General features: G+C 30.7%; 1 long non-coding RNA gene and 2 pseudogenes across 20 annotated transcripts; 2 read left to right on the forward strand and 1 right to left on the reverse strand.

Annotated features, from left to right (window-relative positions):
* Window positions 1-5,255: 5,255 nt before the first annotated feature.
* Window positions 5,256-17,335, reverse strand: LOC120075768 (uncharacterized). Of its 20 annotated transcripts, none has more exons than XR_005481429.2 (8): window positions 16,976-17,296; window positions 16,798-16,876; window positions 16,160-16,257; window positions 15,212-15,273; window positions 14,626-14,694; window positions 7,528-7,625; window positions 6,963-7,031; window positions 5,256-6,141 (listed from the first exon to the last, which is right to left on the reverse strand). It is a non-coding gene; the product is annotated as an uncharacterized LOC120075768 (long non-coding RNA). The 20 variants fall into 20 exon arrangements; XR_016529197.1 differs by having other exon boundaries at window positions 5,688-5,811; XR_016529198.1 differs by lacking the exon at window positions 16,798-16,876 and having other exon boundaries at window positions 16,976-17,320.
* LOC120076059 (putative carbohydrate esterase At4g34215 pseudogene) lies at window positions 5,268-6,389 on the forward strand (annotated as a pseudogene).
* Window positions 10,249-11,113, forward strand: LOC120075767 (putative carbohydrate esterase At4g34215; annotated as a pseudogene).
* Window positions 17,336-18,496: the final 1,161 nt, after the last annotated feature.

Consider the following 18,496-nt stretch of genomic DNA (forward strand, 5'->3'; position numbering starts at 1 on the left):
ATTGGAGGAAGGAAAGACCAGATATTTTGAGCCCCAAAGCAGACTCAACCCTATCATGAAAGAAGTGGTGAAGAAAGAGATTATTAGATGGCTCGACACTGGGGTACTTTATCTCATCTCTGACAGTAACTGGGTAAGCTCAGTGCAAAGCGTGCCAAAGAAAGAAGGTGCCACTGTAGTCATCAACAGAAACAAAAAGTTGATTCCATCCAAGACAGTCACTGGGTGGGGCTTTTGCATGGACTACAGAAAGCTGAATGCAGTAACCAAGAAAGACCACTTTGCACTTTCTTTCATTGATCAAATGTCAGATAGACTCGCTGGAAAATAGTTATATTGTTTCCTAAACAACTATTCTAGTTACAATCAAATTGTAATCGTTCTAAAAGATCAAGATAAAAAACTACTATTTTCCCCTTTCGAAATTTGCATTTAGACGCATGCCCTTTGGGCTATGCAATGCGCAGGGGACGTCCAAGAGGTGCATGATGGATATTTTCTCTAATTTTCTTAAACAATCTATTGATGTTTTTATGGATGATTTCTCTATTTTTAGGGATTCTTATTTTGTTTGCCTTAATAATTTGGAAGTTGTCCTCATCTGATGTAAGGAGACCAATTTAGTGTTCAATTGGGAGAAGTGTTACTTCATGTGATCGAAGGCATAGTTCTTGGTCACAAAGTTTCCAAGGTAGGTTTGAAGGTTGAAAACGCCAAGGTAGATGTGATTGCAAAATTACTAGCCTCTACAAATGTCAAGGCATTCAAAAGCTTCTTAGGGCATGCAGGCTTTTATAGGAGATCCATTAGAGAATTTTCTCAAATTGTGCAACCTCTTAGCACTTTGCTCAAACAAAACATGCCCTACGATTTTGACACTAACTACCGCACTCTTTGCACTATAGATATATTTTAGTGTCCATTGGATATAGCCGTCAACAGTGTAATGACCTTTCACAAATTGCTCGTAAGTACAACTAGGTTAAAATTACCATTTTGTCCCTATAGTTGCATCTAACTCCTTAAGTACCACTAATTCTTCTAATGAACAATAAGTCATTGTCCAACTACAACCAAACCTCTCTCGGGCTAAGAGAGGGTGTGGCGCCACATTTTTCAAGCCTCAAAATTTATCTACTTACTCAAACGTTAGGGAATGAGTGAATTTCATCTTGTGTAGTTGTGTTCTCAGCTCCTCTCACCCATACAAATCGAAGGACCACATTCATAGATAGGAGTTCACGACTCACTCAAGATTCAAGTCATATAACCTATGGTCATCCTGGTGAAATGTAAATTCTAATAGGTATTATATAATGAGACTAGTCATTTCGTGATCCAGTCTTATACAAACTCCTTTATGTAAAACACCCCCGCTCACATGTCTCTACATGAATGATTAGGATCATATCATTTGTAGTACTTTACAACAATTGTAACATCTAAAGTGGACCATATTCGTAGTGTCACCAATGTAAGGTACTCAACCTTATCCATCTACTATAGACCTTAAACACGATCCACTTGTATGTCTCTACATACATATTTAAGCTACAGAAGATAACCTTAGATGCTAGTTTATTGGTTTGTGGGTTAATGTTACTAAATGTCGAATAAAACATCTAACATTTTATTAAATAAATAAATTATTTATACATTACAATTATAAACTACAAGACCCACGAGATTTAGGCCATAAACTCTAACAACTGAAGGTTTTAATAAAGATCATGGTCATTTCAATACCACCACGAAAATTATTTTAGGTAAATGATTGGCTGATACCTACCTCTCCCACTATGGTCATTTACTCTAATTATATTATTTATCATTTATAATCTCTATTAAATTTCGTATCTATCTCAATAAAATCACCATTCCACCTAATCTCTTTCTTTAAATCTCAAATTAATTAATTGTTTTCTTTTAATGTCTTCATTTAAATTTCATATATATATATATATATATATATATCTCCCAAGTACTTTAGCTCTTCCAAATTTCATGATCCCTAAATTAAACTCAGTTACTATTTGATTCATTTATGAACATTCCTCTTTGAAAATGTACAAGTCTAACCCATAAATAACCTTATAATTTGGAAAAGTAAAGCAATTATTTAAAGTCAAAACGCAAATAGTAAACTAACCTTACTAAAATAGTGTTTTAAAAGAAGCTAGTTACAAACAATCGATCCAATTAATAATGTGTTTGTGGCCTTTCAACATAGACTTTAGATGTGTAAATATGTATTAAAACTAAATTTCAAAAAAGTGTTGCGATATAAAAAGTGATAGTGTACTATTAGGACTTCAAGCTAGTGAATGTTTTAATTTGTTAATCAAATATATTATAACAACTCTTGAATTTTCTCTTATAAAACTCTTTTAAATATAGTTTGTTAGCCTTTCTATGTTTTTTTAAAACCATACATGAGGTTGTTTTTATCATCGCAAAATATATGAAATCTCTTAACAATCTTTATTCTCATTTTGATATCAAAACTCAAATTTAAAAATTATAGTAAGATGTTTCAAAATTAATGAGCAATTAAACATTTTAATTGATGAAACTGAAAGTCAAAATTGATAGAATAAATATACTAAGGGTAATCTGGCCACCAAAGTTTGATTCTTATTTGAGACAGGTTTATTTCCTTTTTTTATTTTAGCCCATTGTTGTCACTTAAAGTTTCTTATATATATATATTTCCACATATATGTTCATGTTTATATACAAATATTTTTTAAATTTTAGACTCATTTGGTGATTATTTATTTTTAATTTTTGAAAATTAAAACAAACTATAGCACCAGTTTTACATATAATTTTTTAGCTTTTTATTTATTTTACCATTATTTTTAAATCACATTAAAGTCAGTCCAAATTTAATTTTTAGTGTGTAAATTTATGACCAGTAAGTATATAAATTTTAATTTTAATAAGTCCCTTAAAAATTTCTAATAGATTTATAAAATTAAATTTAGTGTATAAAAATCTCATAAAATATTTAAAATGCTTAAAAAGTAATAGTTATTAGATAAAAAAAAAAATTGTTTCTAATTGAACCTCACAATTTCAATTTTTTAAAGTTCAAGAACTATATATGACACAAATTTAGATGTTAGTAAGCTAAAATTTTTGTCCCTAATATGTAATTTTTGATCTACCAATCTCCATATGTTAGTTAGTTATGATCGTTTGACGATATTATATCAGTACACTTAAAATTATGTTTAGTTGAACTTGTGCCCTTGTATAATATCTTGGCTTTGCCACCTATACGAAGAGTAATTTCCTAAATCTTAATAAAAATTTATGTTGTTTTGTACTTATACACTTTTGCTTTTGATGAAACAAAAACTTGCCCAAATTTATAAATGATTGAAGATTTCAATTATTTAACTTTTTTTTTCTTCTTTTACAGTACACATGATTGCGTTTTAGTAAAGTTTGTTAGCATAGTAAAGTACGACACATTTATCAAGTTATTTGTTAATTATTCTAACACTGGCGGATTGGGTCAAGTAGATAGTTAGGTGAATAGTTAGGTGAATTTAATGGAAGATGATAACAATTTATTAGCATCGCCAATGATTAATTCTTTTTCTTCCATTGCTCTTTTCTAACATTGTTATGATTACCTTGCCTAATTTTAATTTTCTCTCCAACAAATTTGCCATATCCATTTTTAATTTTATTTTTTAAATATATATATATATAGTATTAGGTGCTCAATCAATCACTTGAAATTTGTCATGTAGCAAAAAAAACTTCTTTAAAAAATTATATTAGTTTTTTAATATGTTCAGTAGAAGAGCGTCATGATATTGCCCCATTAATCATTGGATTTATTTTTATAAGTCATGTTGATTTGTGATAGATCGTGACATCATTTTTTACAAATATAGTATATACCATATTAACAATCAGACAACAACAACGAAATAATATTTAATAATTAATTTCTCTTATAATAAGAAAAATCTAATCTCACTAAAAATTTTGTCAATGATCCTAAAGAGATTCCACTTCCTCATGAATTTATCTTGAATCGGGATCTTTTGGCGCAACTTTATCCTAGTTTTGCTGAGGGAGCAACCCCATTTTTCACTTTGAATTGGTCAAAAATATGCGGAATTTCTGACTTTTCGCGGAGGATTAGATCCAGTAACCGGGGGTCTATGGTTAACCGATTGAGGGGGATCCTGTTGAGTTCTTACGCTTTCATGTCTACAACTCAGTTCTATTGGGGACATCACATGTCGTACTCTATCAAAATTTTCAATTTTCTATTTAGATAATGGATAATGAAAAAAAAAATTGTAAAAATGGAATTACGACCATTTCCTATAAACATCTTATCTAGATAAGATACCCGATGGTTGATGGATTTATTAACACATTCTTGACGGTCAAGAATTTTTTAAAAATTAAAGGGTTCAAAAACATCTTGGTCCCCAAATTAATTTTCATATAAATAATTATTTAGTCTATAAACTTTAGTTTATAATGATGTTGTCCTTGTACTATCCAACTTGAAACAACCGAGCTCCTATATAACAATTTAGTCATTAAACTTGAATATGTATAATTTATTTTCTATAATTTTAAATTTATAATAATGCATAGTCACTATGATGGATCTCATCAAAATTATGTGTCAATCTTTATTACGTAATGACTTAATTTATATAATTTACAAATAAATTGTGATCAATAATCAAATTATGTGAAGGAAATATTATTAAATAATATTTTTGATGAGTGGGAATGAATCGTTACTTATTAAAGTTTAGGGATATTATGTTGTTACAATTTAAATATTATATAGACTAAAATGTAGTCACAAATTCAATTGCCTATGTTAATTTAGTAGAACAAACATGTGCATATTGTTGAAAAATTAGTAAGAAATTATATAATTCATGAACTAAATTTTTATATTTGTATCTCAGAAAGAAACGTCTTCTATTTAAGAGGATGGAAGAGAAGATTAAAACAGTATGTAATAAAATGGAAACAACAACGAACTCGCTGAAGTTTTTTTTATATATACCTTCACAAATAGAAGGTTAACAAATTTATTTTGTGGTGGTAAAAAATAATTAAAGGCGACAAACCCTCACAATCCACAAATATTCACCAATAGAAATGAACTTTCAATATTTACTAAATTTAGAATTAAATTTGAGTATAAAAGTTGAGGGCCACTAACATAGAAAGGCAGAGGTAAGGATCAACCAACAAAACAAAAGGAAGAAGGAGCAAAATTTCAATAGGAAAGTAGTTGTGTTCGTGCAAATAGACACAGAGGAAAAGTTACAACTTTTTTTAAACAAGTGTAAACCTATTACACTTTTCTTCTGTGTCTACTTGCACAGATACAAAAGATCAAAATGGCTTTATTAAAGTTATCAATTTTGCTATGTACAATGCTATTCGGTTCTTCCCTTTCAAGGGCTACTTCTCCTAAGAACATATTCATCCTAGCTGGTCAGAGCAATATGGCTGGCCGAGGTGGGGTTGAGAATAATCAAGTGGGACAGCTTGAGTGGGACAGGTTAATCCCACCAGAATGTCAATCTGACTCATCCATCCTACGATTGAACCCTGCACTCCAATGGGAGATGGCACGAGAGCCTCTACATGAGGGAATCGACATCAACAAAACGGTTGGGATTGGTCCAGGAATGCCATTTGCTCACCAGTTATTAGCAAAAGTAGGACCAAAAGCAGGCACAGTGGGTTTAGTTCCTTGTGCTAGAGGTGGCACCATAATTGAACAATGGATTAAAAATCCTAGCAATCCTGATGCAACATTTTACAAAAATTTCATTGAACGAATCAAAGCATCTGATAAAGAAGGTGGGGTTGTGCGTGCTCTTTTCTGGTTTCAAGGGGAGAGTGATGCAGCTATGAGTGACACTGCCAATAGATACAAAGACAACCTAAAGAATTTCTTCACCGACATCCGCAATGATATAAAGCCTAGATTTTTACCCATCATTCTTGTTAAAATAGCCCTCTATGACTTTATGATGAAGCATGATACTCATGATTTGCCGGCAGTGAGAGCAGCACAAGATGCAGTCAGTAAAGAACTACCAGATATAGTGACCATCGATGCCTTGAAATTACCTATAAACGTTGACACACATGAAGGTTTTAACCAAGATCATGGTCATTTTAATACTACAACGCAAATTACTTTGGGTAAATGGTTGGCTGATACCTACCTCTCCCACTATGGTCATTTACTCTAGTTATATAATTTATCATTTTCTAATCTCTATTAAATTACTTATCTATCCCAATAAAACATCATTCACCTCTCTCTTTCTTTAAATCCCTTCTCTATTGAATCTCAATTTAATAAATACTCACCTCATTTTATTATTTTTTTATAGTTCCTCATTTAAATAATCAATAATTAAAAAAAATGTTGTAAAATAGCATAGCTTAAATGTGAGTAGAATTAAATATATCTATTCCACGTGTTTTACCCACTTCTTTCAACATAACATATTCAAGTTTCATCCATCCCGGTTTAAACTAAACTAATAATAATATTAAAATTAAAAATAATATTGAGTGTTTTTAATTTGTGTATAAGTTTATGAATAACTTGAAAATTATAACATGATTTCTTTTATGTATTTGGTATATTTTAAGATTAAAAAAAAGACTAAAGATAACAAAATATTAATTCTTCTAATAGTGCCTTGGATCTATGATATTGTTACATGTGTTCCTTTGTAAATTTTTTAATAATTATTTTTGTTGAACATTGATATAATATGGTCGAGTTTGACAAGAAGAGGTCTCCCTATATTAATTATATTGGTCCTATATTGTTCACTATCCTTAATATCAAGAAAGCATATTACAAATCATCACCACAAGAAGTCATAATCAATATGTGAATTCTTGAAGATTTTTGAAATAAGATCTCGACATACCTATTATATGCCAAATAAGCATTCCCAAATTGTTCTTTCAACCTTGTTTCTCATTTTCCGTACACATACCTACAAGTGCAAAGAGAAGAAAATTAATGTAAACAAAAATCATGATTCAAAAGAAATGGCTTATAAATTTCAAAATAAATTAGCATTTGAATCTCTAAAAAAAAAAAAAAAAAAAACTTGGCATTTGGGCATATGAGATAATAAGAACACAGTCTGAAGTAGTAGGCTTAGATGATTCTAATAGATAATTTTGAACTTATAATTCATAGATGAAGATATTGCCATGATAAGATGTCATAAATGAAAATTATAAACAAATAAATATATGTCATAAATGGAAATTATAAATGCAGAAATACATGCAAACATAACATGTCTCTTACCTACTCATTCATTACAAGAGGTAAAACTCAATGATATAAATAAGTTACCTACTCATTCATTTTTATACCTTTAGGAACCTACCATGCAAGCAAAAAGATTAAGTGGGGAAATAGACAAATTAAGAGAAAAAAAGGATAGAAAATAAGACAATGAGTACGAGAAAGAAAATTACCATAGCTACTTCACATTTCAATATTGTTGGAATATCTTCTAGCAATCCCAATATCATTTTGCTTTTGCCTAAAATATGTCTTGTTGGAAAACCCTTCCCTAACATATAAAAAGATGAGATTAGCAACTACACAAATGAAACAAACTATAAATTTTTCATTCAATGGCTTCTTCATTCATTAGAGCCAATGATAACAGAAGACGTTCATGAATTCAATAAAAAATCAGATATGGGTGACATTTTATCCGGTTGCAAAGAACATTAGAATGTATAACAATGAAGAGTAGTTGTCCAGACGCTAAGTAGGTTTCATTAGTTCTACCTAACCCGAAACAAACAATATTTATAAAACTCGAACAACAACCTAGCAAACTTGTGGTTAAAGTGGAAGTAAGAGGTCGATCCACAGGAAAATGTTATTTAATTTTTTCTTTAACCCAACTTAACTATGGAAGCTACAAAACATGAGTTTTTGATTAAAACAAGAAACATACTAAAAATAAGAAGATAATGGATAGTTGTAAGTAAGTTTAGAACAATCTTGCTTCTAATCCAAGTTAAACGTTCATTGTAATTCTTATCATTGAATTCTATAAAATTTAATTCATAATCATATTAAGCATGCAACTACTTACTTAATCTATATTAAATTAGTCTCTACAAAGGCGGACAACTAGCATAACCTAGTCAAGAAAACATCCTAATCAACGATTAAGTTAGGATAGCGCTAACCCTAATCTATCTACATGCTTCTATCTCTATTGGCGGTCATATAGAAGAGAAAACATGAGCATTAAGTTCAAGGATTCAATTGTGTCGATTAATTGTTAATCTATCTACATGCTTCTACATCTCCAAATCTAGTAATTAGTGCATCCTAGGTTAGTCATCCATTCAATACACAATTACTATTGCCTCTTGGAGATCATGACTAGACATTCTATCGAACACATTAAAAACAACGTATTTAATCATGAGGGAATGTGTCAAAACCAAGCATCTAGGCTAAACATGCTCCAAATACAGACCATTCTATTGAGATTGGTATCCTAAATCTCCTTGTAATCTCGTAGTTTGTAAATTTTGTATAAACATATTGTTGTTAATAAAATAAGTGTTATTTTATAAGCATATACTCAATCCAATAAACTAAGATCCTGGGTTATCTTATGAAATTTAAACAAGTATGTAGGGACATTGATAACTTGTAGAAATACAAATTATTGTCTCTCGAAAGTTGGAACAATCAGGATTCTTAATGATAAAATCTCATCTATCTTAAAGGAAAACGCATGGAATCCATCAAACATTACTAACCTTTACAAAAACATTCTTTCTGATAAAACTATGTGACTAACGCATCCCATCGCAGGATTTCAATAAATCTCATAAGTGTTGTAGGCTCTACTAATGCAAAGGCATGCGTTTAAAAGATTCTAACGCATAACAGATACATTGGTTCGAGTTGTTCTTGTCAAATCACCACTTACAAGTATGGGTATCTGAATGTCGGCGTCTAAAAAGCAACTGAAATGACAAGCGATTAACCAAGGCATGGAAATTAATGCTGTCATATCATGATCATTTAGATAGTCATGATCATTTGGACGATGTTGTATCAGTTGAATATTATATCGATACACCTAAAATTATGTTTAGCTAAACTTGTGCCCCTTGTTTAACATCCTGGTTCCGCCATCTATACAAAGAGCACTTTCCTAAATCTTAATAACAATTTATGTTGTTTTGTACGTTTACACTTTTGCTTTTATCCGGATAAAACAACAACTTGACCAAATGTATAAATGATTGAAGATTTCAATTATTTAGCTTTTTTTTTTTTTCTTCTTTTACAGTACTCATAGTTACGGTATAATTTTTTTAGCATAGTAAAGTACGACACATTTATCATGTTATTTGTTAATTATTCTAACACTGGCGGATTGGGTCTAGTAGATAATTAGGTGAATTTAATGGAAGATGATGAAAATTTATTAGCATCGTCAAAGATTAATTCTTTTTCTTCCATTGCTCTTTTCTAGCATCGCTATGATTAACTTGCCAAATTTTAATTTTCTCTCCAACTAATTTGCCTTATCCATTTTTAAGTTTATTTTTTTAAATATATATATATACACATATATTATTAGGTACTCAGTCAATCAATTGAAATTTGCCATGTAACAAAAAAAACATTTTTAAAAAATTATATTACTTTTTTTAATACGTTCCATTGAAGAGCGTCATGATATTGCTTCATTAATCATTGGACTTAATTTTATAAGTTTTGTTCATTTGTGATAGATTATGTTTCGCTTGTAATAAGAAAAATCTATCTCATGCAAGTCTAAAAAATTTGTCAATTTTGGTTGATGGGTATAGACATTAACGCAACAAATTTATTTTGTGGTGGTCCAAAATAATTAAAGGGGACAAACACTCACAATACACAAATATTCACCAATAAAAATGAACTTTCAAAACTAAATTTACTAAACTTAGAAATAAATTTGAGTATAAAAGTTGAGGGCCACTAACATAGAAAAGTAGAGGTAAGGATCAGCCAATAAAACAAAAGGAAGAGAAAGCAAAATTTCAATAGGAAAGTAGTTGTGTCTGTGCAAATAGGCACAAAAGAAAAGTTACAACCTATTTTAGACAAGTGTATACTCATTTTACACTTTTTTTCTGTGTCTACTTGCACAGATACAAAAGATCAAAATGGCTTTATTAAAGTTATCAATCTTGCTATGCACAATGCTATTAAGTTCTTCCCTTTTAAGGGCTGCTTCTCCTAAGAACATATTCATCCTAGCTGGTCAGAACAATATGGCTGGTCGAGGTGGGGTTGAGAATAATCAAGTGGGAGAGCTTGAGTGGGACAGGTTAATTCCACCAGAATGTCAATCTGACCCATCCATCCTACAATTGAACCCTGCACTCCAGTGAGAGATGGCACGAGAACCTCTACATAAGGGAATCGACATCAACAAAACAGTTGGGATTGGTCCAGGAATGCCCTTTGCTCACCAGTTATTAGCAAAAGTAGGGCCAAAAGCAGGCATAGTGGGTTTAGTTCCTTGTGTTAAAGGTAGCACCATAATTGAATGGATTAAAAATCCTAACAATCCTGGTGCAACATTTTACAAAAATTTCATTGAACGAATCAAAGCATCAGATAAAGAAGGTGGGGTTGTGCATGCTCTTTTCTGGTTTCAAGGGGAGAGTGATGCAACTATGAATGACACTGCTAGTAGATACAAAAACAACCTAAAGAATTTCTTCACCGACATCCGCAATGACATAAAGCCTAGATTTTTACCCATCATTCTTGTTAAAATAGCCCTCTATGACTTTATGATGAAGCATGATACTCATGATTTGCCGACAGTTAAAGCAACACAAGATGTAGTCAGTAAAGAGCTACCGGATATGATCATCAATACCTTGAAATTACCTATAAACCTAGACACGCATGAAGGTTTTAACCAAGATCATGGTCATTTTAATACTACAACAGAAATTACTTTGGGTAAATGGTTGGCAGATACCTACCTACCTCTTCCACTATGGTCATTTACTATAATTATATTATTTATCATTTTCTAATCTATATTAAATTTCTTATCTATCCCAAAAAAAATCCTTCACCTCTCTCTTTATTTAAATCTCATTTCTATTGAATCTCAATTTAATAAATACACCTCATTTTATTTTATTTTTTTATAGTTCCTCATTTAAATAATCAATAATTTAAAAAAATGTTGTAAAATATTATAGCTTAAATGTGAATAGAATTAAATATATCTATTCCAAATGTTTTACCCGCTTCTTTCAACATAACATATTAAAGTTTAATCAATCCCAATTTAAACTAAACTAATAATAAAATTAAAATTAAAAATAATATTGTGTGTTTTTAATTTGTGTATAAGCTTATAAAATAAAACTTGAAAATTATAACAAGATTTTTTTTACGTATTTGGTATAAACTAAGATAACGCAAATAAAAAAAAAAATAAAGGTTAAACTAATAACAATTTGGATCTATGATATTGTTGCATGTGTTCCTTTGTAAGTTTAAGTTGTATGAAGCATGACTTATGAGAATAAAAGATAACTAATGTGAACCTAAATTGTTATAATTGAAACTTGTTCCCAATAAAAAGTCGTGGAACTAATTAAAATACAACAATGGAACATAGATAACTATTTTTTATCTAAAGTTGAAACCCTCCACAAATTAACCGAACGGTTCAAAATTGACAATTTCTAGGTCATGCAAGATCTAGAATAAGAAAATGCCTAGACTTTCTTAAACATGATTGATTAACCTTAATAGCTCTTTGATTCATCTATCAACATTCCTCCCTCAAAATGTACACATTTAGCTTTCAAATAATCAACCCAATTAAAGGCAAAAGACAAATAATAAACTGACCTTAGTAGTTAGTACTAGACTAGTGTTTAGAAAAAAAAAAAAAAAAAAAAAAAAAAAAGCTATTTAAAATTACAACTAAGCAATCTATCTAATTAAAAATGTTGCAAGGTAAGAAGTGGATGTCTATTAGGACTTAGCTAGTCAATATTTTGTTAGTTAAAACATTAGGTTTTAACAACTTATCAATGTTTCCTCGTAGAAATTTTCTAAATATAGTTTGCTAGTCTACGTATATGGGGTTGTTTGTATTATCATAAAAATTAAGGAAATTATAAGAAATGCCTACATAAAATATCCAATGTTGAAATATGTCTAAATTGTCAACATGGTAAAAATGCCTACCAAATTTTTAGATAGGGAAAATAAAGATTTCTTTTTTCAGTTAAACCCCTGTATATCTAGTTATTTATAAATACACCATAATAATAATAATTCAAATTTTTTTCCCATTAGAATTAAGAGATTTTCAAAAAGATTTAAATTATATTTTTTTTAACCCAAAACAAATAGAATACTACAAAATTTATAAATATATTATTGTTTATATTGTCTATATTTAGGGTTGAGATTTTTCATTTTAAATTTCCTGTTTATGATATGTCATCTTCCTACTGAAGGACTACGAGGTCCATAGCGAAAACAAGATTGATCCCAATTTTAAAATTTACAGAGAATTAAAATTATAGATAACAAGAATTATGCATAATATAGGATTTACATGTTATACAAGGAGAAAGAATTGGGGTTTGAAGAATTAACTTACCCTTGAAGCCAAAAAAGTCTTCACGAATTTTCTCCCAATTAGTCATGAACTCTTCGTACAAAAATACAAACAAAAATCTACAAACCCAACTTTAGATACCACCATAAGAGAGCCTCCTATATTCTCCGTAGGATTTGAGAATTAGTACGAGTGTGTGTGCGCTGCTATGATTTTGGGAGGGAGATAAAATTTGAGAGAGGAGAATTTTTTTTTTTTCTATGTATTCCTTGGGAAAGGAGAGCATTGTATAAAGTACAGCAAGAGGAAGAAGATAAAAGATCTTCATCCAACTTCCCACTCCCACGTCTAATTGAGAGAAAAACTAGGGGAGGGAGTTAATAACTCCTTAAATTAAATATAAAATTAAATTGATGAATAATCTATATATATATATATATATATATATATAATTAACGTATATTTCTATATGTTATATCGAATATAATATATAGCCTATGGTTTTTATATTGTATCAAATAGAATATAACCTATAGTTTATATTTCTCTCTTAAGTTTAATTATATGAATCTCATTCATTCAATTAGTATTTCAACTAATATTAGTATTTGGACCTGTAGATTGAAGCTCCGATACTTGGCCAATTAATTAAACTTGAAGCTCTGGTACTTTGACAATTAATTAAACTCTTTTAATTAAATTATCCAACATCCATTAACTGTCGGTTATTCTATTAAAGACCGATAGCTGCATTCTTCGCACTACTGATGTCTTTTTGTGTCAATTGGATATAACTAGTCAACAGCGCGATGACCATTCAAAAATTACTCGTAAGTACAACTGGACCAAAATTATCGTTTTGTCGTTGTAATTACATCTAAACATCCCTCTAATGAATAATAAATTATAGTCTAACTATGACTCAACCCCTCTCAAGCCAAGAGAGTGTGGTGCCACTATATTCAAGCCACGAAATCAACCCTTATAGAAGTATTTACCCCGGCATTCGAAAAGAAGCAAATTCCATCTTGTATACATATGTTTCCAACTCCCCAATCAGACGAATCCCCAAAATGGTAAGTTTATTGAGTCGGCGATCTGGTCACTCTCACCTATACAAATCAAAGGGTCGCCTCCATAGACAAGAATTCACAACTCACTCAAGATTCAAGTCATATCACCTATGGTCATCCTGGTTGAAATATAAGTCTCTATTATTAACGATGTTATATAATAAGACCATTAATTTCATGGTCCGATCTTATACAAACTCTCCTATGTATAGAACATCATTGCTCACATGTCTTTACATGAGTGATTAGGATAAGATCATTTGTAGCACTTTACAACAATGGTAACATCTATAAAGTGGGTCACTTTCGTAGTGTCACTAGAATAAAGTATCCAACCTTATCCATCTATTACAGGTCATTTACGATATCACTTAAACACGATGAACCTGTATGTCTCTGTATACATGTTTAAGCTACAGAAAATAACATTGAATGTTAGTTTATTGGTTTTATAGGTTAATGCTACTAAATATCAAATAAAATACCTCAAATTTTATTAAATAAATAAATTATTTATACAATACAATTATAAACTATAGGACCCACGAGATTTAGGACATCAACCCTAACAATCTCCCAAGTTGAACAATTCCAAAAAAAATATACACCAATATGAATATGAAGTAAATCCAGAAATTGATCAACCAAAACAAACACATTTAAAATGTACGAGCACCTACGATCACATATAGCAACCCAAAAATTAAACCATCCATGGAAATAATAGATCTAATAATAATTATATTGGTCCTAAATTGTTTATTATCCTTAATTTCAAGAAAGCATATTACAAATCATCACCACAAGAAGTCAGAATCAATATGTGAATCCCTAAATAACTTTGAAATAAGATCTCAACATACCTATTTTATGCCAAATAAGCGTCCCCCAATTGTTCTTGCAACCTTGTTTCTTACATTTTGTACACATACCTATAAGTGCAAGAAGTAAACTAATGTAAATAGAAATCATGAATCAAAAGAAATGGCTAATAAATTTCAAAGTAAATTAGCATATGAATCTCCAAAAAAAAACTTGGCATTTGGGCTTATAAGATAATAAGATTACAGTCTAAAGCACTGGGCTTAGACGATTCTAACTGAGACATTTTGAACTTATAATTCATAGATAAGGATATTGCCAAGATGAGATGTCATAAATGAAAATTTTAAACAAAGAAATATGTCATAAATGGAAATTATAAACAGATATATAAATGCAAACATAGCACGTCTCTTACATACTCATTCATTACTAGAGGGTAAAACTCAATGACAGAGATAAGTTACCTACTCATTCATTTCTATACCTTTAGGAACCTACCATGCAAGCAAAAAGATTAAGTGGTGAAATAGATAGATTAAGAGAAAAGAAGGATGGAGAATAAGACAATGAGTACGAGAAAGAAAATTACCATAACTACTTCACATTTCAACATTGTTAGAATACCTTCTAGCAATCCCAGTATCATTTGCTTTTGCCTAAAATATGCCTGGTTGGAAAGCCCTTCCCTAATATGTAAAAAGAAGACATTAGAAACTAAACAAATGAACAAATTATAAATTTTCCATTCAATGGCTTCTTCATTCATTAGAGCCAATGATAACAGAATTCAATAAAAATAAGAGATGGCGGGCATTTTATCTGGATGCAAAGAACATTAGAATGTATAACAATGAAGAGCAGTTTAGGTTGTTTAATGATCTATTTTTATTTCTATTGATTTGCTAAATGTTTCAATTTCATATCACCAAAAATCTAATTTTTAGTAAGAGAGTTAGCTGAAAAACGAAGCAAATAAGAAAGAATGAAGGGATTTTGTTTGCTTTTGAACACGGACAGGAAGAAGAAGAAGAGTTTGTTATCACTTGGGATTTGGAAGAAATGATTTTGGGTTTGACTTAAATATTTGGTAATGATAAATATTTTATGTTTGAAAATTTCTTCAAATCACTTGGGACCATTTAAACAAAAATTCTCTTGTTCTTTCAACTTTTGGTTCTTGAATCAAACCTACCTTTTGGATAGTATGGTTCCTTTTGTTGTTCTGTTTCTCTAACTAAGACATTTTGAACTTATAATTCATATATGAGGATATTGCCAGGATGAGATGTCATAAATAAAGAAATATATGTCATAAATGGAAATTATATACAAAGAAATATGTCATAAATGGAAATTATAAACACAGATATATATATGCAAACATAGCATGTCTCTTACCTACTCATTCATTACTAGAAGGTAAAACTCAATAACAGAGATTAGTTACCTACTCATTCATTTCTATACCTTTAGGAACCTACCATGCAAGCAAATAGATTAAGTGGGGAAAAAGACAAATTAAGAGAAAAAAAGGATAGAAAAGAAAACAGTGAGTACGAGAAAGAAAATTACCACAGCTACTTCACATTTCAACATTGTTGGAATACCTTCTAGCAATCCCAGTGTCATTTTTCTTTTGCCTAAAATATGTCTTGTTGGAAAGCTCTTCCCTAATATGTAAAAAGAAGACATTAGCAACTACACAAATGAAACAAACTATAAATTTTCCATTCAATGGCTTATTCATTCATTAGAGCCAATGATAACAGAAGACATTCATGAATTCAATAAAAATCAGAGATGGCTGGCATTTTATCCGGATGCAAAGAACATTAGAATGTATAACAATGAAGATCATTTTAAGTTGTTTAATAATCTGTTTTATTTACATAGATTTGCTAAAACTTTCAATTTCATGTCTCCAAAAATCTAATTTTTAGTAAGAGGGTTAGCTGAAAAACGAAGCAAATAAGAGAGAATGAAGGAATGAACGGGAGTTTGATTTTGTTTGCTTGTGAACATGGGGAGGAAGATGAAGAAGATTTTGTTAGCCACTTTGGTTTTGAGATTTGGAAGAAATGATTTTGGGTTTTACTTGAATATTTTGTAATGATGAAACTTGTATGTTTGAAAATTCTTCAAATCATTTGGGACCATTTAAACAAAAACTCTCTTGTTCTTCCAACTTTTGGTTCTTGAATCAAACCTACCATTTGGACAGTATGGTCCCTTTTGTTGTTCTGTTTCTCTAGAAACCCATCAGCATGGTCACTGCTTATGATTACCCCTCTGGAGTCCATTTGGTCATGGCCGACATTAATATTGCTTTGGTCGACGATTCAGTTGCCACGATAGTGCATGACAAAGTAGAAAAGGAAGAGAACTTACTAGACATCGCTAGGGCTTCTTCGATCTTGGAGGAACGGTGAAGAAGACAAGCCAGAAATTGCTAGGGCTTATTCGATCTTCCAGCAACCACACGACGACCACGTTGAGTGCAGAGACGGTGCAAACGTGACCTGGGAGAAGAGAGGCGAGATAGTCGATGGGGAGAAAAATTCCTAGGGTTTCGTTTGAGAGGAAGAAGGCACGACAAGTAAAGGGAATAAAAACAGAGGCTCCTAAAAATGAATCCTAAAACTTGATATCTTTTACATGTCAAAGTATTCTGCCAGCATAGAAAGAATATCTAAAAAATCCCCCACCTCCGCTTTTTACATTTCTGGACGTTTTTCATTAAAATTACCCTCACAATTTCTATTTTCCTATATATATTTTCTTGACATTTTTCTTTAAAAATCACCTATTACATTTTATCAAGTATTTAAAATTGCAAACCTCAAGAAATGTGTTTTTTCTAGTAGTGAACAATATTTTTTTAGTCATTTGATAGCTGCCTATTTATAAAACTTAAAGCACTTTCCTAAATCTTAATAATAATTTCTATCGTTTTGTACTTTTACACCTTTATTTCTGTCTGAATGAAACAACAATGAGAACTTATAAAAATATTAGTTATTGTTCTCTTAAAATTAGAATAATTAGGATCAAATAATGAGAAACATATTCATTTCAGTAGGTAAACACAAAATTATATATATGCGTTCAATGCATACAAAAAGCATCTTTTTTAAAGAAAAATGCACTACTAATGCTTGATAACGCAAGAGTCTTAGAATTTCACTAAGTAGACAATCCAACATAGGAAGCAAGTGTTGAAACCAAGTGGACGCAAGAAGATACATTTTACTCGTGCACTTAACGTCAATTCTCAACTTGCAATATGGGCAACCTGATAGGCAGCGTCTGAGAGATCAGAATAGCAGGCGACCACAATAGGGCTTGAAATTTAATGCTATCACATCACAAGTTACTGAGTCCAATACTTATAAAAGGAAATGCTGCCTATCTAAAGAATAGTTAGTTAGTTAGAGACTTAAAAAGTAAGAGATTAAGGAGTAGGCAGTAACATCCATGTACAAAATTAGTTCCTCGGCCGCCTACAAGAAGAAGAGGAGTTTGACCACCATTTCCACCACTAATATAGAGGTTCTACCAAAGTTAGAGCTCGAGAGAGACAATCTTCAACATGTCTTCACCCCAGTCACAATAGAAAACACCCAAAAGAAAACCAAAGGAGCAAGAGATTGACCCAAGCAACTTGACATAATTTTCTTTCCCTTACTTAGCATTTTCTTCCATTATTTGTCTTGATTGAATGGGGATTCTATAGAAATATTTCATTGATATTAATTCAATCATGATTTCATCCATTTCCATATCCATTTTCTTAATTTCTTTCATAATGAGTAGTTAAATCCATCGTGGGCTAGGTGGAACTAAATATTAATCTGCTAAGTCACATGTATGTGCATCCAACTTGCTTGACATATACTTAAAATGTTTTAT

This window comes from Benincasa hispida, chromosome 4, assembly GCF_027475165.1.
Source record: "Benincasa hispida cultivar pf3 chromosome 4, pf3_genome.v1.1, whole genome shotgun sequence".
Taxonomy (NCBI): Eukaryota; Viridiplantae; Streptophyta; class Magnoliopsida; order Cucurbitales; family Cucurbitaceae; genus Benincasa; species Benincasa hispida.